General features: G+C 36.5%; 1 protein-coding gene across 3 annotated transcripts in view; it reads right to left on the bottom strand.

Annotated features, from left to right (window-relative positions):
• COMMD10 (COMM domain containing 10) overlaps positions 1-23,245 on the bottom strand; it is a 185,700-nt gene that overhangs the window by 2,857 nt on the left and 159,598 nt on the right. The window lies entirely within an intron of this gene.

Genomic DNA, 23,245 nt, shown 5'->3' with positions numbered 1-23,245 from the left:
CGCAGCTGCCCCAGAGCACTGTGCAGAGTCGAGTGGAGGGCAGGCAGGCCTGACATGACCCACCCCACCATTACCTGCTTTGGGTTGATTTGTACACTGAGGAAACAAACTAGTTTCTAAAGACTGTTCAAACATGTTTACTTTCTTCAAGGTAAGCTTTGGGGCGAGTTCCTGAGGAGAGAGTGCTGAGGGGTACTTCCTGCCCTGACCGCACTGCTGTGCTCATGTGACATAAAACGGGCACCACGAACTGAACAAGGGGGAAAACGCCGCAAGCAGACACTGATTCATGAACTGAACTGCCGTGGTCATTTCCAACATCCTATTAATTTCTCATTCTCAGTTTCTATGCTTACTTTTACCTTTGTTTTATCTGTTTTAATGATTTACATTTCAGTTTACAAAGCCAAACATCTTCAAAACAGGTCATCTTCGGCCACCACAACGAGGCTGTGTTCAGAAATGACACCTCTCTTCTCCTGAAGCCTAAGCACAAAGGATTAAATCCCACACTTCTCCATTTTCCCTTATATACCCACCTATGTATTTACCTTTCAAAATAAATGAAGAATTCTATCTCCTGCAAAGCTTCATCTGTTAGGAATAATATAAAAACTATGAATTTTCTAACTGCATTAGAAAAATTAGTTGGCTACTGGCACATGTCATTAGACCTCCAAAGGTTGAATCAGCCTCACCTAGCAGGGCTGCATTTCCTCCCAGGGGTGAAAGGGAGGTGACAAGCGTAAGTTTAGTATGGGAAAAAGCAAGGCAACTTCTTTCTTCTCCCACCAAGCCAAAAGTCAGGCAGGATCAAACCAGATCAGTATGTGAACTGATCTGCTCTACCTCTAGAGGCAGCAGCCAAACTCCGCTCTTGTTCTTTATATTGTGCTTTGCTTTGTTTCAAGGTATTAATTACAAATTTGTTACAATGAGGGAAGGTAACTTTAATAGCATAATTCTTAAAATAACAAAAGCTAGAACAATTTGTGTGTACTTTTTGTGTGTATCTTGCTTTATGACATACTTAGTCCCATGCAGGAAAAATGCTGATACCGGAAATCAAATACACAAAGAACCTATAGCTATGTCTGGCATAATCCCCGGTAACTATTATCCTTACCATTTCCCATTCAGCCCTCAATGACTTAGAGAAGGCCTGAGAATATGGGAGAACAGGAGAGTGGTTTTAAGTGTTTTATGTCTATGCATTGAGAGATTAATTCTTAGAATCTGAAAATCTATGTTTACCTAATGGGAGACCAAGGCAGTTGTTTTCTCAAGTGGCTGGCCAGGAACCAATCCCCACATTGTCATGTTCTGATGTGGAATCCCACAATCCCCAGAGTCGAAGAATAATAATTCACTGGCCTTCCAGGACATTATAAAGGATCTTCTCAAGAAAGGAATATAGATCACAGTTTATTTAATAGTTGGATAGCTTTATTTATGATTCTAAATTTAGACATATGGTCCATGGCCTCCATTTTCACTCCTACTTCAGGTCCCACAAATATTAGGAGTGGGCCTGATCAAAATCTTTACCAGGACCACAGCACTTTTAGGAGGAAAATACACTCTTAGCTTTCCTTGAGAATATAACTAGAAGGTCACAAATTTTCTTATCAAATTTGAATCAACTCTCTAACTTCCTTGTATACTCTTCAGAAAATGTAAGCAAGGTTCTGTCCACTAAGGAAGCATGTTTTCAAACAACCTTTTAGTTCCATGTCTGCACACAAATCAGTGGTAGTCCAGACCCAAAGGATGTCAGAAGGCTTAACAATAGTGAGAGTTCAATTCTTAGTAATTTAGGGGTGCTTCTCTTCAGATTGTCTAGCTGGACATATATCTTCCTTCCCTGCTTCTGGCCTTTAAGTCAACTCCTAGTTCATTAGTATCTTTGTTAAGGGAAGAAGATAAAATAAATTAAAATTCAAACCCTCCATCTCAGCGATCAGCAGCAACTCAAAGGCTTTCTGGAGGCCGATGTAGACAATCCTGGCTAACATAGTTTGATAGGCTGGTTTGACAATGGACTTAATTATCCATGTGCTTCCTGTCTTTCACTGTCATTAGGTAATGAGACTTGACTATTTGGTCCTATTTTTTCCCCCCCAAAGAGCCAGAAATATAGTCTGGATAATAAAATGTAGACTTTTATGTCATACTAAATAAGAAGAAAAAGTATCTTAGCAGCATAAAACTAGAGTGGCAAGTTAGCAAAATGCATCACCTTATCAGTCATATATCAAAACTACTTTAAATTTGAACTGCATAACTCTAATCACTTGGTGAAGCCAAATAAGTACATATTTCTAATACATATGTGTATATGCACACACACACACACACACACACCTTTAGACTGTACTATGCTTCACTTTTACATAGTCAAGTGTTTAAGAAAAAAGTTTACAACATTACATCTCTACTTTTCCAGTAATCAGGTATAAAGGATACTTTCATAAAAGGCAAACTGTATTTTAAGTTAGAGATGCTAAAGAAATTGATAACTCTAACAGAGAGTTTATATGGTCTTCCAAAGAAATATAACAACTAGATAAATAACACAAATTATTTCTGGGAGGGTTTTTTTGTTGCTTGTTTGTGTAATGGGAGAATCAATGGATTCCGCTATCACCCAGGACATCTTATGAGAAACACTTCCTAGATATGGTAAAAAAAAAAAGAAAGTAATTTAATAATTGCTAACTAGGCCAAGATACTGTTATAATACAATATATGTTATATTGTTATACTACTATGCATATTATAATCCACATAAATGAAGAATTTTTTAAAACAAAAAGCCAGTAAATAAGGTAGTTTTTGTCTTATTTTGCTTTCTTGCTACAGTTTTGCTGGGGGTGGAGAGGGTGACTGGTTTGTACCTAGTCATCCACACTACTGCTCAGTCCCTCAAGACAAAAGTACGTATCTGTGAGGCATTTTGGAGGCAATGGCAAATGACACCTGCTTATGTGAGAATAAAGCAGCATAACCCTTTTCTTAGTCTTTTATTCTTGGTTCTACACAATCTTCCCTCATTTAACTTTCTAGTTTTAAGACCTCCCAAAAATCTCTGCTCCAGCCAAGCTGGTCTACTCACTGTCTCCCAAAATATCCCACCCACACTTTCTTGGCTGTTCTTGCTCATGTGGTCTCTAATCCCTGATGGACAGTAGTTCTAAATGGGTAAAGTAAAACAAATTAGCTAAAGGAAAATACAAATGAGTATCTCCATAATCTTGGAGAATGTAAAGACTCTTTAAAAAAAGACATGAAAATATACTAACTATATGATATCTTTAGACAACAAGCTATTACTAAATATACTATGTAAAGAAAATGACTGATATATCAGAATACATTAAAATTCAGGACTTTCATTCATCCAAACACATCATCAGAAGAGTGAAAACGTTAGCCAGATATTCATACCCAGAATACAGAAAAAATTCCTACCGGTCAATAAAGAAGATAAAACTCAGTTTAAAAATGGACAAGGATAGATATCAAATCATTGTGTTGTACATCTAAATTATTACAATGTTATGTCAATTATAGCTCAATACAAAAAAAATAAAGCCACCAGGATGGTAGTGTTTGTCTGAGGAGAAGGAGGAAACTATCAGGAGACTCTCATGATGCCGCATGAGATTGTTAGGAGGGACTCCAGCTAACGTGAATGATCCAGAAGCCTGGCTGGAAGTGAAATGCAACGGGCAGAGGAGCTAACAATTAGAGACGGCCCTTCTCTTGGTCGGATACCTGGCAAGTTTCCCCAGCTGAGAGGGATGTGTCTGGGTTGCTCAAGAGTGTCTTGGATTGAAAGACCTACTCTGATTAAAAAAAAAAAAAGACCAGAGACTCGAACAGGCACTTCAAAGAAGATGATGCTTAAACAGCCACAACATATGAAAATAATTAGTACCCATGCTGCTGCAAGGGATGAAAATTTGCATACTCTGGAAGCTTGTTTGGCATTATTTACTAACTGAATAAATGTACACACTATGTCCTAGGAATCTACTCCTATGTATTAATACTGGGCTCAACAGAAATGTACACATTTGGATACCAAGAGATAGGTGCAAGAATACCAACAGCACCACTATTTAGAAGAACCAAAAAATGGAAGTAACCTAAATTTCTTTCAATACAAGAATATATAAATAAGTTGTATAGTAACATGATGGAATGTTATACAGACATGAAAATAAACTATAGCTAAATACAACAGCATGCATGACTCTTACAAACATAATGTTGAATGTCAGAGTAGGCACAGATAGATTTCATTTATATGAGGATTTAAAAAAACAAAAAAGGTTTTAGAGATAAATGTTTAAGTGGTAAAACTATAAAATAAAGCAAAGTTATTACCAGAAGTATCAGAATAGTGACCACTTCTAGATGACTAGAGAGAGGACTTTTTAGTGAGGGCAGGCATTAGAGTGGCTTCTGAGATAATGGTAATAATTTGTTTTTTGATCTTGGTGGAGGATTAAGAGGTATTTTTTAATGACACATCACTGTGTTCTTTTCTGTAGGTATGTTATATTTCCCTGATAAAAAAGGGAAAAAAAGATGGCATTGTTATATGGTAATATTCATTCATTCATTTTTATTCAATAAATATTTATTTTAAGAGCCTCCCGGGCCTGTTCTAGGTGCTACGTATATAACAATGAGCAACACAGACAAAAATCCCCCACATTCTACTTGATACAGACAGACAATAAACAAGATAAGTAATAATAACAATAATAGTAATAATAATTCACGTACATACATTTAGGAATGTTTGTTGGTGATGTGTTAAGAAGGACATCACCTTTATTAAGTAGGGCTGGAGAATGTGTGTTTGCAGGGGTAGGTGGAGAGTCAATGGTGGATGGTCAGGAGAGGTCTCACTGAGTTCATGGCATTTAAATTAAGATTTCAAAGGAGTAAAATGACAACCCACAAAACGGGAGAAAATATCAGTGAATCATTATCTAATGAGTATAATACCCAGAATATATAAAGAACACCTATAATTAAACAACAAAAAGACAAGCCCAGTTAAAAAATAGGCAAAGGTTTGGAACAGATTCTTCAAAGAAGATATATAAATGGCAAGTAAGTACATGAAAAGAGACTCAATGTCTTAAGTCTAGAGAAATGCAAATCAAAACCACAATGAGATACGACTTCACACCTAATAGGAAGGGTATAATTCTTTTACATGGAGGGGAAAAAACAAGTATTGGTAAGGATGCAGAGAAATTGGAATCCTCATACACTGCTAGTGGGAATATAAAAGGTGGAAAACTTGGGAAGTTTTTGAAAAAGTGGAACAGAATTACTGTATGACCAAGTAATATTCCTGAGTATATTTCCCAAAGAACTGAAAACATGGACTCAAACAGGTGCTTGTACATCAAGGTTTACAGCACCTTTCCAACAGCTATTTAAGGCAATGTGTTGATGTAACAGCAGTAAAGGTACTGATGAAAAGATGGTAGAGGAAGCAAGGCCATGAGGAATACAGAGATGTTACTAAGAGGGGTGCATTTTAAACATGCTTACTCCTCCATCAACCATCAGGCCTTATAACGGGCTTGAACTGTGTCTCCCCCAAATTCCTATGTTGAAATCCTAACCCACAAGTCCTCAGAAGGTAACTGTATTTGGAGACAGGGTCTTTAGAGAGGTAACTCAGGTAAAATAAGGTCCTGTGGGTGTGCCCTACTGCTATCTGACTGGTGTCCTTTAAGAAGAGGTACCTAGGCCACAGACAAACACAGGAAAGAGCACATGAAGGCATTGGGGGAAGGGGGCCAACGGATAAGCCAAGCAGATAGGCTGCAGGAGAAACAGATCCTGTTGACTCCTTGATCTCAAACTTGAAGCCTCCAGAACCATGAAGAAATAAATTTCTGTTATTAAGCTACTCAGTCTACAGTACTTCGCTATGGCAGCCCTAGCAAACTAAGAGAGGCCCAATCACCTCTTTTGGGCTGGATAGAAGAGACGATCTTTAAGTGCAATGGAAAACCCTGGGAAGTTTTAAGTACAAGAACAATATTGTTTTATTTACATATTAACAGCTCATTGTGGCTTTTATTTGTAAATGGATTACAATTGGCCAAATTGGACATGGAGAAAGAAACCAGCTGGGAGGCTACTGCATTAGTCCAGGCAAAAGACACTGACTTGATCTAATGTGATGGCAGCAGTGAAAGAGAAAAGTGAAAAACCTGAGATTCAGGTTAGAGGTAGATGAGACAGCTCTTAGTGACAGACTGGGGTGGTGGTGGTGAAGGAATAGAAGGAGTCAGGAATGACTCTCAGGTTTTGGCCAGAGAAACTGGATGGATGCAAGCGAGACAGGAAACACAATAGGAGAAGATGTGAAGATGGGGAGAATCAAAGGTGAAGTATCAGACACATTTAGTTTGATGTCTCTGAGATTTCCTTGAAAATATATGAAATAAGCCTGGAAAGCCAGAAAAGAGATTTAGGTAAGAGATGTACATTTGGGAGTTACTGATTTTCAAACTCTAAGAGTGGATGAGATTGCGCAGGAAAAGAATGCAGCACGAGAAGAGAGGGTGGCCTGAGCCTAAGCCCTCCAAAGCTGCAGTATTTAGGGAATGGAGGTCTATTTAAGTGAATAGCATCACCAGGTTCACAAATGTCTTCTGCATGGCATGTGAAATGTATGGTGGGCATTTATTATATGAATCAAAATAATGTAGTATGTTAGAACACAGTCAATAAAACTGTGTGGCTTGTTTTTGAATATGCCTTCAATATTCCATTTTCCAGTGAAACCCATTAAGGTCACTAATACTGTTAACTAAACATACACAGACTAGATTGACTCTCTTTCTTCTTTCTTAAACATATAAGATTACAATCAAGAAGCCATTTAGGAAATTCATTACCTATATTGTCTAAGTTGTTCTCATGAACTTAGACTTCTGCACCCTATGTGAAAATTCTGCAAAGTGAAAATGAAAGTGCAAAGATTAACATTCTGCCCATTTCTTAGAAGAAAGATGCATCTGTTCACCCATTTCTTTTTATTTTTAATTGGTAACCCTGTCTATGAATAATGTTGCATATAGCCACTAGCAAAATTCCCATGGAAACAGAATTTAGTAAGGTCTTCAGAGAGGTCTAACTTGATGAAAGCTGACAGTAAAACATCCTTTACTTTCCCGTTAGTTAGAAATTAGGAATCCTTATACATTTTTCCAATAGAGAAATGCATTAGCCTCTTTACAAACTATTCAAGCAGAAATAGTCTCTAAATACAGATTAAAAACTAGATAAGAATTAAATTAAATTTACCAAATTTATATTGCTTAGCTGTTAAAGTTAAATTAGGTATCAGAATTAGAAATGGTACAATTATCTTTTCACTTAGAAAATCAAGAGTAGAGGATCCTAATAAAAGAAAGACTACTAATCTCTTGTCCTAGTAGAATCTTAAAATACATTGCTAGGAACTTAAAGAGGAAATTTTCTCCTTTTCAGTCACAGAAATGAAAGAGATAAAATTTAAACACTATTTCACATGCTACTAAATGGGTTTATAAAACAAAAACCATTAGGTCCCATTCACTAAACACACCTATAGACTATATTCTCTATGACTACACATGTAGATAATTGTGAAAATGTTCCAGTATCCCTATTATTATGTTGATTATTTTCACTATTATTGCTCAAAAAAAAACCCTCAGCATATAATTTAAGGTCCCACCAGAGACTGAAAAAATCATGAAACTCTATTCATTCATAAAGCCTTTGCCATTTCTGTCACCCATAATATTAAATCAATAAACATTTAAAGAGTACCTACCAATACAAAGAGAAATAAACCATGGGAAGGAGTAAACTCTCAACCAAAGAAAGGTCCTTCTCTAGGCAGGCAGATTTCCGTTTATGGCTAAGCTCACAACTGTAAAAGAACGTGGATGGGAGAGTAAGAGGGAAGGGATCCTCTGCCCATCTGTCACACAACGGAATCAATCCGGCAACCAAATGGGGACAGACATTACAATCAGCTCTGATTCAGAGGGGGCCAGTGTGACAAAGTGCAAGCAAAGGCATTCTAGGTAAAGCAAGAGCAAATTTCCATGTTCCTGTGACCCAGCTTACCTACGTGATCTCTAAGGCTCCGTTTGAGTCTATGACTCAAGGATGTTGAGGCACATTACATAAACAAACTAGAGAACAAAACAAATTAAACTGAAGGACCAGAAAATGTCAGTAAGAAAGAGCTTTAGCAATAACCTCGTTCAACCCTGTTATTTAACAGATGAGGAAACTGGTCTAACAAAGATGAACTAAGTTGCATAAAGTAAATGGTAGTGGGACTAGTCCTTGTTTTTTCACTTTATTATTATGGTATCTCAAGATAAAACAGTGTTGTCGCCTGCACATAAAGCTGATTTATAGAAAAAATTTCCCATGAAAATGCACAATTACTTCTCTAACTCATCCTATACGGAAATACATAAAAGCTATACTGAGGGTAGTTTGAGAAATAGGCTGATGAGATGCCATACTATCTTAATACAAGTATAATACAAACTTAAAATCTTCAGTTTCTCAAAAATTTTCAGAAAAATATATAAGCAAATCTCTTTGTGTTGGTTACATTAACAATGAGTATTAACACAGTATCACTGCCATATTTAAAATTCTAATTCCAAACAAACAAAAATGTTAGCCCACTGAATGTACTATATCATACAGAAATAGTTAGAGCTAGTTAGTAGCACCTGAAACTCGTTAGTTTCACCTGAATGCCGAGCTGATTTCTGTTGTTCCATCAAGTCTTGTGATTCCAAAGGCTCTTCAGTGAAACATTGCCCAGCTGGGCAGGCTCCAGAAACCTCACATGCAGAGATGGCTCCGTTTGAGGAGGGCAGTGGGCAAACTGAGGACTCCCAGCTTATAGCAAAGTTTGATAAAAGTTACAAAAGGACAAATGCAATAAATAAGTGGAATACAAGCCACAAAAGGCATTTCCCCAAGGTGAAATCAACCAAATGATAACTTTTACTTTTTTCAGTCTTCACAAAAAATAGTTTGACAAAAATGTTTAGATATGTATAAATAGAGGCAGTATATAAACAGCAAAAGCAACTTTCAAGTTTATGAACATGGCATTCGAGACTTCTAAGTCCGCCCCATGACTCCTCCTCCTGCCTCATTTTCCAGCATCCTCTGAACGCACTGTGTGTACTGGGCAGCACAGCAGGTTTTGCATAGCGCCCTCCTGGTCTTTGTTCATGTTCTCCGTGCTCTCCCAGCAGTGCTACCAACTGCTCTTGGGCATGCCTGTCCCCACACACGTGCACAGGTACCAGCTATTTCATTCAGTCAGACCCTTTAATCTGAGCTCAGCTGACCTTGCCTGCAGATGGTGGGCTCGTGTCTTGCCAATGGGTTTCAACTCCAGGCAAGTTCACTATGGATTCAGTGTGACCAAAGAAATGACAGTGAAACATTCTTGGGGTGAAAGGGTTATACCCAACTTTATGTCCAGGTGGCAGGTCAGTCACTAAAATCCTGTTCATTCAGAGCAAGTCTGCATGCAGCAAGCTGGTCTCTGCCTCTGGGCCCCTCTGTCCGCACAGCTGTCCTCTGGGCCTCTCTGCACAGTCATCCCACACAGCCATCCTCTGGGCCCCTGTCCTCGGCGCTGCCACCACTCCAGCCTCTGCTCTGCTCTCCTGCAGCCTTGCAGCCCTGCCACCATGTGGTGCCCAGAGCACTGGGCGGAGCTCTTTTTATAGAGTCAACAGCCATGTATCGCCCACAAGTGTTCAGTGAGCTGGTCAACCAGGGCCAGGTGAGAATCCTGGCCACAGGGAACTCTCATTTTATCCACAGCTCGCCAAGGGCAGGGACAAAGAATTATTTTCTTTAATGTAGTCCAGTAGCTCAGTGTGGTACCTGATCATAGTACTTACTAACTTAACATGTTTAGTGAGCTTAATTTTAAGAAAAGGAGGTTGTCAAATTTAAATATGCTTTTTCTCCCATAGGGAAAAAGATACTGCATTTGGAAAGTATCAGAATAAATGAATTTTGTCTAAAGGATGACTGTGGGGAAAATGGAAGTTCCTATGGCTGGCACCTCACCTGCCCCTAAACTACTTGATGATGTAATTGCCTACTGTTAGGCTACTGCTCCCACACCCACAGGCAATGAGCTGTTATTGACTGAGTTACTATATAAAGAGCTCTGCCCAGTGCTCTGGGTGGAAGCAGAAACTGAGGTAGGTTAGGGACCTTTAGACTGTTGGATACAGACATGATTCTGGTAATAGACCTACCGCTGGGAGATAAAGCCAGGTATAAACCCTTTACCCCAAGAACGTTCCATCGCTGAAAACCTCAGGCAAGATAATGACAATATTTTCCCAGTTATACTACAGCATTGGCCCCAATGATGATGGTAGTCTTTTAGGTTCCCTAACTCTTATTTACTCAGTAAATATGTAGGCTAACCAATACGGTATTGATTCTCTAGTGAGTTTGACAAATGGCTTCCCACCCTTGAAAGCCCCTGTCTCAAGCTGGTAAAAGCAAAAGATTTAAGGTTTTGTACCTATTTTAGCTAAAAACAAAATAGTTATGGCTCTGAACATAATCAAAAGCTATTTTTTGACCAGAAACCTTTATTCAATATAAAAATGTGTAAAAGTGTGAATGAAATATTGTCACTAAATGTTTAATCACAGGCATCTACTTCACCTGTTAGGACATCTAACCCTTTTTATCTAACATCTATGCCCTTTACATTGTGGCTAAAATATTACTTTGTTCTTGTGTAAAGAAAACACTACATTTGGCAGTCATATCACCACCATATTTTCTGTCCTCTTAAAAATTACAATGTGCTATGCATGAGCACATCACAAACTTGGAGCCAATCAAAATGTACCTCCTATAGTATTCATTAACTATAATTTATTATGTGTATGCTGATATGTCATTATGATTTTCAGCTTTGCTACTGAAATATTTAGCTATGGTTGCTGAATATAATCAGCAAGATAAAAGCTTTTGAATATAATTACATGAAGCTCTTTAAATATAGTGAGAAATTCCATGAAGAGGAAGCTGACAGCTTGCTTTTTTTCTGCAATAAATGTTATAGGCAATGCATCTTTTTTTGGAAATTACACTTTATTCTAGTTATAAGTACTTATCTGATTACTGAAACTTATCATTACAGATTTAGAATGGCTGCATCACTTAACTTCTCAAAACGTGTTAGTATCCTAGTTGAGGGATTCATGGTAAACTAGAAATATCAAATTGCTGTCATATTGTTTTCAGTGTGCAGTTTTAAAGACTGAGCTCAATGCCCAAATTTGGGTTTCTCCTTTGTTCATAAAATCACTTTATTGTATTCATAGACAGAAATTTGGAAGATATCATGGCTTTGGTATGTTACCCTGTTCTGTGAGGTCTGTTCTTATCTCCAGGTGTACGCAGGCTGGCAAAGCCTTCTTTCCTGTTGCTTTTTCAGGATTAGTTGTATTAATTACATTTTCATATTATATGTGGTTTTGGGAGGAGGCCTCTGTCTTTCCTCTCACGCCACCATCTTTAATCCCCCATAGTTTTTTTTTTAATTTCACATCTTACATATTTATTTTTTGTTTGTTTTACTAGAATTGACCATTTAGTGATTCTTTTAGATTGTCTCTGAAAGTGTTAAGCTAGTCTGAGTCTTTGCACAACTGAAAATGTGTATTTTATCTCTCATTTGGTTGCTAATTAAACTTGACAGAATTTTACATTTAAATGATTTTACTTTAGAATTTTGAAGCTACTTCTCTATTTCTATTACTTAATTTTGCTAAAAACAACTGTGCTTTCAATATGATTTTCATACCTTTGTAGATAACCAATTTCCCAACCTCCCTTTGTCTCCCCATCTTCCCCTGGAATATTTTGAAATTGGTATCCATGGAGTTCTGATATGACACTATGATGTGATTTAAGTGTCTGTTTTTATTATTAGTTTTATTCCTCAGGTGCCTCTGCCCCATTTTGTGTGAAAGCATGACACTATATTTAGCTAAGGGAAATTTTTCTTCTTTTATTTCTGTGATAGTTTTTCACTCAGTCCTCTTGTTTATCCTTTCATCAGTAGTTTCTCAAGCTTCTAAATCTTACTTCCATTTCTCCTATTTTATGTCAGTCTATTTTTTAATGGATTAATCTCTTGTCCTTATCTAGCTCAATAATGTGATCTTCAGCTGGAACCTTTAAATTTTTGGTCCATTTGTTAGTTTTGTCATTATTTTATCAGGCATACTTTAAATTTTGTTGAACTTTTTCAAAATAGCCTTTTTTTGTTGTTATCCTCTATTTATTTAAAAATAAAAATCCTTTATTTTTGTCCTCTATTTTCATCTCACTGAGACTGTCAATTGTATTTAAAGTTTTCTTCTGTTTATTTTCTCTGCCTAAATTCTGTTTCTTCAGTTTAAGCTTGCTCACTCTCTTGCTAATTTTTCCTCCAGTGATTGGGGATTTTTGGTCATTAGTATGTATAGCTGAAAGGTTCTACAGAGCAGTTTTGGTGGTTGCAGAGTATTTACTTCTCAGCCCCAGTGAGAATCCATCCCTCTTTATTTCTTGGAATAAGATGCTTATTACAGAAGCCTTCATCTAATGACTTGGGCAAAAGGGGAGAATCTGGTTGGGCAGAGTGTACATTACTGCAGGAATTTGTCATCTGGGTCTGGGACTCCCTTCCCAAAAGTGATCTGCCACTTTGTTCTGCCCCTGTAATCCCACTGTCCAATCTGGGACTCTCCACAGTCAGGAATCACATTTAAGAAAAGATAATCCTGCTTTTGTTATTTATTGACCATGAGCTTTGTGTTTCTCTGGGCCTCTATAGTAGCTTTCCCTGTGCTTCTTTTAGCTTCAGTTTTCTCTGATGTGATTTTTTTCCCTTTACTCCAATTTCCTCTGATTTTTAGTTCATAGAATTTCCTCAGATTTTCTGGTCTGCAATGATATTTTTATTTTCATGAACTACTAATGTTTCTTCTTTTAAAAAACATGTCCTATGTAGAAGTTAAGGGGAAAGGGAAGAGGTTGTGTCCTTATTTGCCATCATGATCCATTTTCTCTTAAAGTAATATGCAAAAGTATAGATTTTTAAATTAAGAGAAACTAAAAGATGATGAAACCATTTAATGGAGGCTTATCAGGATTTTAAAAGGAAGAAAATGCACTGGTTGTTTATAGTGCTTAATGAGTTTATAGAAGCCATTTATTTAGCATTAACCTTCTTCATGAGTTCATCTTTTTCCCCAAGAAAACAAATTCAAACTACTAACTTTGCAGAAATTTCTTGGACAATGCTTATTGTTAGCCATCCTACTTAAGAAGAACTTGATTATTTAAGTGGTATTTTTAATATAATGGTAACAAATGGATTATTTGGATATATTCAATACTCAGTACTGACCCATTTTATTAAGTAGGTGTGTTGTTTTCAAAGTAGGATGGCACATCAGCATTTTGATTGGTAAATTTTATCAGTACTAAAAGAGACAAATGCTTATGTACTTTAATGGGAATATACAAGAGAAGTTCACTGTCTCATTCTCGGCAAGATTGAATAAATAAAATCAGGTATCATATTAACAGTCATGCAAAGCAATAGCCAGTCTGCACAATTAAAGTAACTATTTGCTTAAATGGACAGATTGATTGTTTATAACCTCATTTTAATTAATTACATTTTTAGAAAGGGAATGCAGTGTAAAATTAGACCCCAGCCTTGATTTTGTCATATTTTTCAAAATCATACTTTGGAACAAAGTTTGCTATTAGGCATTTATGAGAGAGTAAAGAAATATTTTAGTTTACTTAGTTCTGACTTTTTATGGTATAAGTATTATATGCTTTTTCATTAAACTATTCAAAACGAGGAAGACATGAGACATGTTTTTTTTATTAAAGTTAGAATCATTAACAGATCACTAAGATTGTTTTTGTACCTGAACTGCCTCATGGAGACTCACAAAATCTGATTTTATTTTTGTCTTTTACTTTTTCTAGCAAAACTAATTTCTACTTCAGAGGCATCAGTAGCCCACGGAAATTCGTTGCTTTTCTTTTAAAAGTGCACCTGCATCCAATACTGATTGAAAACATACTTAAAAAGAAAACAACCATAATGAATTACATTTCTCAGTTGTACTTAATTTGCCAATATGACGAGTTTTGATTAAAAAGAAGTTGATTATAATATTTAAAACTGTTCATTGAACAGAAAAGCTGGATGCAATCAGAAATCAGAAGTGTACCCATGGAGATATTGAATCTAAAAATCCTGATGTGACAATTGTCTATTTCCTTTTAGGGTTTTTTAAAAAATAATCTTGCCAGGGTAATGCTAAGTAGTTCTTCAACTATTTGGAGGATTTTCTTGGTTTTTATTTTTTGGGGGTGGGGTGTGCTCCTTATTTTAATTTTTTAGTAAGGTTAGAGTGATGTTGATGTGTATTCTTTTCATATCTTACTGTATGTTCTTTTACCAAATTGATCAGTACAGCCTGTAACTGGACACTTCCCAAAAATACATTACCATAACTAAAAGTTTTCATTTCAGTGCATTTATTTGGCATCTTTCTGGTTATTATTGACCAAAACACCCTGTTGCCTCTTCTTTCTTTTCATCCACTTTTTCATTTTTATTTTGCAAGCTTTTGCATGTGTATATGGATCTTGGGCTTCTTCATTCCTACCAACTAGCACTAATTTTTAGTGTTTTTTATCTTCATTTATCAGCATACATTGTTCTTGTTTAGCCCCTAGTCTGTGTCCTCTAGATCTCTGTCAACCTCTGGTATTACTGGCCAGCCATTCTTAGTGTTTGGGCTTCAGAAGTACTCTTTTTCCCCAAGTTTCATGATATTAGCTAATATTCATTAAACACTGTGCCATTCACTATTCCAAGCCCTTTACCTGTCACATGTCTTCACTGCAATCATGAGATAAGTTACTATTATTATTTTCACTCACAGGTAAGGCAAGTGAGACACAGAGAGATTAATTACTTTGTGTGAAACTACACAACTATTAAGTAGTGCAGCCAGGATTCAAATGCACTTAATCGGAGTCTAAAGCCAGCACTTTAAACCTATAGGTGTTGTTCTGATTTTTAGAAATCAAGAGTTTTCCCAGCCTGTGCAGCCCCTGGCTCAACGGGGCCAAGATGCAAGGCATTCTATGGTGACAGACTGAACACAAAACAGTCTGGGTTGTTTTTTAACTGATGTCACCTGGTTCTGTTTTGACAGCTCTGTCTCTCCATAGAAACTGTGCAGATGGGACCGGGTAACCAGGTCAGAGGCGTGTCACCAGGGAGCCTCTATTCCCACTGCCCCTCACCCCTAGCTGCTGTCACTCTGAGCCTTTGGCATCATAGTTTCTTCTTTTTTGAATTAAAACCCATGTACCAGCAATAGCATGCTTTCCCCCAGAATCTAACATGCTCTGTTTACATAGATAAATGCAATTCAGGAAAACAAACCAAAAAAAATCACTGTTTCCTCTCATTCTTTGTCTGTTTGAGTCTAGGTTTTTATATTGTCATTTGACCCACACTTACCTATTATGCTAAAATATTCTACAGCCCTCAAAACATATCAGTTAAGGTAGTTTTCAACAGACTGGGAGGTTAATACATGTTACGGACAAATTTGTTTTTGTTGCTTTTTAAAATTAAATTTAAGGAGAACAGTCATTGCAGTGTTCAAAGTTAGACCTAAAAAGATTTACATGTTTTTATTTTATCCATAATTCTTCAGTTTCTTCATTGCCAATTCTATAATGAGACATAATAATGCCTGGATTTTATCATCAGCAGTTAAACTGTGATTTTTTTAGAATTGAAGACTGAATTTACAGCCAGTATTTTCAGTGATGATTATCTGAAAATGTTTAACTCTGCTCCTTATAAAATGGATTATTGTCTAAGTATTGGTTGTCATGTCCTAGTCTGTGCATTTCCACATCTTGTACTCTGAAGTGAAGATAAAATGATTATGCATTTTGTTCTTAGTATTTTGTACCGATTAAATGAAAATAATTTTTTATAATCTCACTCTTCATTTCAAAAATAATTTGAGGAACAACTTCGGCCCATTTGTGCAATATTTGGCAATATTTCTATGTCATATATTTTGCAGTCTTACATTTAAAATGGCCATTATCAGGCACCATTGTTTCCTTTTCTAAAAAAGTATAAAATTTGAAAGTACTTTGGAAATTGTCTCTTCAGTTTTTGTGATATAATTAGTTATTCTAGCAAAGGAAAAAAGTTGGAAGGTTTAATAATTGGTTGTCATGACTAAAATTTTTATGATTTTATAGAAGTTCTTTCCTAATGTATAAGCAAGTTTCTACTTACACACATATGTTTCAGAAAATAAATAGTTCATATTTTGCTTATATTTTAAACATGTGTTAAGTGCTAAGATGTATTTGAATTGAAGCAAACCATGCTTCCTGGGAAGATCAAGAGTAGAGAGCCAGACTTTATCTAGAAGGTGAACCCATACACTGTATTTAAAATGCCAGAGTTCACAACCTTTACCTAATAGTGTGGTCCCTAAGTCAGGTCAAACTGTCCACATCCCAACTACCTCTTGCCATACAGGTCCCCATTGGGCCTGTTGTCCATGTTATTCATTTTCCCAGGATAAATCTTAGTGATTAAAGTGCAGGACATAAGGGGGACCCTCCTACACTGTTGGTGGGAATGTAAATTAGTTCAACCATTATGGAAAGCAATATGGGGTTTTCTCAAAAAACTGAAAATAGAAATACCATTAGACCCAGGAATTCCATTCCTAGGAATTTACCCAAAGAAAACAAGATCCCAGATTCAAAAAGACATAAGCACCCCTATGTTTATTGCAGCACTATTTACAATAGCCAAGATATGGAAGCAATCTGTGTCCATCAGTAGATGAATGGATAAAGAAGAGGGTACATATACACAATGAAATATTACTCAGCCATAAAAAGGAAATAAATCCTACCATTTGCAACAGCATGGATGGGTCTAGAGGGTATTATGCTCAGTGAAATAAGACAGGTGGAGAAAGACAGGTACCAAATGATTTCCCTCATTTGTGGAGTATAACAATGAAGCAAAACTGAAGGAACAAAACAGCAGCAGACTCAGAGACTCCAAGAAGGGACTAATGGTTACCAAAGGGGAGGGGTAGGTAGAGAAGGAGGGAGAAGGGGATTGAGGGGCATTATGATTGGCACACATGGTTTGGGGGGGTTATGGAGAAGACAGTATAGCACAGAGAAGACAAGTAGTGACTCTTTGGCGTCTCACTACACTGACGGACAATGACTGCAATGGGGTGTGGGGGTGACTTGATAATATGGGTGAATATATGGGTGAATATGGGTGACCACTGTGTTTTTCATGCGAAACCTTCATAAGAGTGTATATCACTGATAACTTAATAAAAAAAAATTTAAGACAGATTCAGTAACAATGTTTTGCCCAGCCATATTAGAGCTGAGAGCAAAAAGAAAAGTCACAGCATAGATCATATCTTTACAATGCTGATTCTTTGTTCATCATGGACTTTTTAAATTAGTTTTAATTTTTTTAAATATAATTTATCTTGACTATTAAAAAATAAAATAAATAAAGTGTAGGGCATGATGCTGGATGAAGAAAGAGGGTATTCTTTTGCAGATTTGTTACTGTAATCCAGGTCAAACTTTGAATGTATGTGTGAAGCCATAACACTTTATATTTCTAGTTGATTTCCTATAGGTCAAACTTTGAATGTATGTGTGAAGCCATAACACTTTATATTTCTAGTTGATTTCCTATAGGTCAAACTTTGAATGTATGTGTGAAGCCATAACACTTTATATTTCTAGTTGATTTCCTATAGGTCAAACTTTGAATGTATGTGTGAAGCCATAACACTTTATATTTCCAGTTGATTTCCTATAGCTAAAAAATTACTGCTTAGTGAAAGTTCAACTAGTCAGGCTATCCCTTCACTAAAATCTAGCTCTGTCATTTTACAATTCATCTAATAGCACCTAACATTAGTTATGTCCACTATAGCACTTAGCATGCCAAGATTTGTTTTTCTACAGCTCCATCCCCTCTCTTATCAGAAGACAAGCGGGTATTAACTATACTGCCATGTAGGCTTAATGTGAAAATAGAAGCCTGCAGTTTTGAGCTCACCTGTTGACATAACATACCGAGCATTGTGATCTTCTTTATTACTGTAGCATCTGAGCCCTGCATATTGCTGATTTCTCACTTGCCTTTCTTAGCATGTATTTTTCCTAGTTGGGACCTTGTTGGAGAAATATCCAGTTTCTGTCAGATTTTGCAACACGTCTTGAGCTCCTTAAAAGGTAGGTATTATGCAAAATGTGGTTAGTTCTTTCAGTCTATGACATCTTTTATTGGCCTTGCCATTAAAAATAGTATTTATTTCTTTAAAGCAAGTTTGTGCTATGTAAATGACATTTAGTGCTTACCATGAATAAGTTCATGCCCTGAAAATCTCAGATACTGAATATATTCAGAGTAGTTTCCCCATTTCATTTTGTTTTCACATGTTCATGAAAAAGGGTAGTGAATATATTTCTGTTATTAACATTATGGCTTAATCTCTGGATTAGGACACCAGTGAAAATGAACCTCATAGACTCATTCTATTAAAGACATTTTGTCTACTTCATAAACAGCAATGTAGTTTTGTATTATTTGGTGGTCTTTGTTCAGGAGACATTACATCTAAAAAGAGCTGGAAGTTGCCTTTTCACACGAAGCAACGTCATGTGGGAAAGGAAGCCAATCCTCTGCACCCTCTTTGCCTAGAACATCATATTCTGCATACTGGCTTTTTTTCATTTGCCTCAAAAGTAAGAATTTTTCAAGCAGTTCTTTCTGATAATACTATTGAAATACACCTTCATTATGTATGTAAAGGGTCTTTCAGACAACTTGAAGGTATGAAAATAGCTAACAGAATTGTAACCATATTTAGGCTTTATCTAAGAAGTGACACTTGCTTTCCAAAAAGTAATTTATTTGGACATTCATATAACTCTATGTGTTGTTTATTTAAAGTGTTATATTTGATAGAGCTTTTGCTTTTGTTCTCCCTACTTAATGTTTTACTTGAGGCTTTATTTTCCATGCAATTTGAAAAGCCAAAAAATTCTATTCCACTTAGCAAGCATTTATTAAACATTTGTTATATTCAAGGTCCTGGGCCAGGTACTTGTGAAGCACAAAAAATGGTGATTCTGGTGACGATGACTGCAGACACTTGCAATCACTGATGACGTACTGAATACCAGACCAGGCCACTGGCCTAAGTGCTTCTATGCTTGATACTTATTTAACCCTCATATTCCTGTCAGGAAGGAGCTGTTACCAGGGAGACCAGGAAACCGAGACACAGAACACCTCATAATTTCACAATTTGCTCAAGACAGTGACTTGCAAAGACTGGTTTAAAACCCAAGCAATTTGACACTAGAGGTTACACTCTTAAGTACTGTACTGTACTAAAACAAAGACAAGATCCTACCCTCAAGAAGCTTTCTTCCTACTGGAAAAGGGATGATGTATTCAGGGGGAGAAGCACGGTGCAGGGCAGACTGTTCGGTGCAGCCCTGCTGGCTCCAGCATGGAAGGCCCTGTTGGGGGCGGAGGAAGGCCTCCTGGAGGAGGGGTTTTAGCTGGCCCTTGAAGATGGCAGGCTCTTGCCACATGGAAGTTCACTGAAGGAGTACATTTTCATTGAAGGGGGCAGTGGGAACAAAAGCATTTAAAAAAAAATACAGAAGTGTTCAAGGTTAGTAATTAGCAAATTTGTATGACATCCTTGGAGAGGCAGCAGGAAGAAGAGAAATCAACTTGAACTGCGGAAGGATTGAAGTGGCAACCTGGGGAACTGTGACTCGGGCCAGTAATGAAGAGTCTTTGAAGGTCTGTAAATGCTGGAGAAGTCGGTCCATGAAGAGAGTTGGATGGATTGAAAGGGGAAGAGCAAAATGATCTTGAGACTTTTTAAAACTTGCACACAGAACTTATTTAGGAATTGCATCAAATACTTAAAATACATTTTACTCTGTTAACTAAATGAAAACTAGGGTGGCCCAAGTTAATTTGAGTATGTGAAAAGAAAAATCTTTGTGCTTACATAGGCTCTTGAATGTGATGCGTGTTTTCATTTAAAATTGGAAACTTCACATCAGTTTTTGAGCTCTTAGTAAATTATAGATCCAAATTATAGATAATGTAGAAATTGGATTGTTACATTTTTCTTTTTTAACTATAGGAGAATATTTCAAAGGAAAGTAATTATCCCAACCAGATCTGGCCAAAGTGCTAAGGATTAACACTGCTTTCTTATAGAGATGTTATGTAATATATTACAGATTTTAATGTTGTTTTACATCTAATCTTAGAAGATGTTATCAGTCGTTGAACTAATAAGTCTGAGTTGATACAACAAAAATAAACCTACCTTTTAAGAAACTACTCCTATTACTCTTTAATTTCTTTCCATAACCTGCCAATATTTAAAGTACAACATTAAAAAGAGTTGCATTCACCATGCAATTCCATTTTAACCCTCATGTGAATACTTTGCTTCAAAATACTGGAATAATACTATCTGAACATGGTGTTTCTAAAGGAAAGATTTCCTATGAAGCCTGTCAGGGGGAAGCTAATACACTTGTAGAAATTGTACACCACCCACTACACCATTCCCTGACTCAATTTGTGAACCAAGGTACACTGAGGTCACTGTGCAGACTGATTTCTCCTCATGATTTTCACATTTTACTTCATAAGGTATATTAACCTTTGGATTTCAGGGAGTAAATAAAATTAAAAGTCTTCCTCAGTTCAAGTGAGAAAAAATTGGATTAGTCTGAGCCATATTTTTGTCTAGTATCTTTTCAGGCATTTTCATGTTACTTTTTATGATTTTTATATAATAAAAGGTATACTTTTAATTTCAGGGTTTACCCTTATCTTTTTCTAAAAACACCATTTAAATACCATACTGATTCTTCTTAATCACCTCCCCCTACCAACTTAACTATGAATATAGCTATCTACTGAAAAATAATTTTTGCCAATTACTTTGGTTACTTAGATCGTAAGCCATCTTGGTTTGCATAAAAATGGGTCATTAAAGAACATACTTGGCCTCCACAACTTCTGACCTATGCCTGAGGAGTTACGGATGGAGGGGAGAATTAGTGAATATACACTTTACCCCATTTCTGCATATTCAAATCCCAACTTCAAAGACTAGCTCTGGTTTCACCTCTAGCACAAATTTAAAATGAAGGTAAAAGAGGTATACATTTTCTTTTTATTGTTATTTTCTTATATTCACCTCAACCTAAGATTAATAAATTGTGATATCTGAAAAAACCATTCTCCTAATCTTGGTGTAGTGAAGAATTACATTTTTAGGTCCTTTGTTCTTTGCCTCCCATATCCTACTTTACATTTTTCATTTCCAACAAGCCTTTTTTCTACTGAAGTATACTTGATGTGCAATATTGGTTTCAGGTGTACAACGTGGTGATTCAGCAGTTACATACATTACTAAATGCTCATCACAGTAAGTGTAGTTACCAGCTCTCACCATACAAATTTATTAAAATATTACTGACCGCATTTCCTATGTTGTACTTTTCATCCCTATAACTTATTTATTTTATAATTGAAATTTGTGCCTCTTTATCCCCTTCTCCTATTTCGTTCCCCATTCCCCTCTTTTATGGCAACCACCAGTTTGTTCTCCGTATTTATGAGTTACTTTGTGTTCTTTTTGCTTGTTTTTATTTTTTTATATTCCACATGTAAGTGAAATAATACGGTATTTGTCTTTATTCTTCTACTAAAGGGAAGGAGATGGGATGAGGGTGGTAGACTTTAACTACATTCTTTATTTACTCTTTTAAAGGCAAAATGTTAATGAGTTATATCTGTTTGTTGGGTAACATGAATATCTGTTACATTAGTCCCTGTAATTTCAATATTTTAAATATTTCATAACTAAAAATGAGAAGGTAGACCGAACCAGTTTATGGAAAAAGAGCAGACTTCTAGGCAAAAGAGGTAGAACTTTAACTGCTGGCAGTGGGAGAGATAGTGGCTGTTTTTAGAAGAGCAACCTAATGAAAGTAGCACTCTAAACTCCTGAATTTGGCAACTGTTTTTTAGAATGATCTAGAGAATGATGAGACTGAAGAAAAGGAATTTGGGCAAACTCAGCATTCTAACTTTTGAGAAATAAGTCCTCAGAGCAGCTGGTGGCACAAGGAAAAGAAAGGAAAGGGGAAGAGCTGCTGCTTTGTGTACCGGTGCTGGTGAGCGTTCCCCAAATGCAACTGAAGTGGGGTTACTAACTGTGGGTCATGCGCTTGTGTATTTGACTACTGAGCTCAAATCTATTTCCTACTGTGTAAGTATAAGCACTCTCCATGCACTGGCCCAACCTTCCAAACCAAGACCAAACTGAGATTATGAACAGTAATATGGTTATTACTCCTAAGCCACCCATGTACAAGATCATCCTCTAAGAAGGGCATCATCTCTGTTGCCAGTAATGTGGGACTCAAATTAGTCTGGCCCACCTTCTCGCAGGCTGTGTCTGTTTGGAAGGGTTCTGATTTGCAACATAGTCTTGGCTACTTCTGCAAATTTCAGCAAACTTTTATTAAGCCAGTCTCTTTATAAATGTCTAAAAGAAAAAGCCTTCAGCCATTATTTCACCCCACGTTAAATGACATTGGGCCACGTAAACATTCTGTATTTTCACAAAATCATTGTTTTTTCCAATTCCATGACACAAATGAGTACTTTGTCACAACTATTTGGGAAAATCCCACCAACATTATCAGTTTTATGTTTATTAACTCAGATATGACTTGAAAGTAAAAATTACTTGTAAACACTTTGGGGTTAAGCAGATTTAAACTGCTGTTATATTATTCCAGTCATCTAAAGAATAACCTATGTTTTAATTCCCTATTCCATTAATCTATGATTTTGAAACAGCCCTATGTAACCTATAATCAAAGTGATGTTTGATAGCTGCTCTCACCATTCTGTTATTTTTTCCCAAGATAGGAAATGCCTTTGAAACCC

This window comes from Manis pentadactyla, chromosome 13 (genome assembly GCF_030020395.1).
Source record: "Manis pentadactyla isolate mManPen7 chromosome 13, mManPen7.hap1, whole genome shotgun sequence".
Lineage (NCBI taxonomy): Eukaryota > Metazoa > Chordata > Mammalia > Pholidota > Manidae > Manis > Manis pentadactyla.
This window is presented reverse-complemented; position numbering and strand designations above follow the sequence as displayed.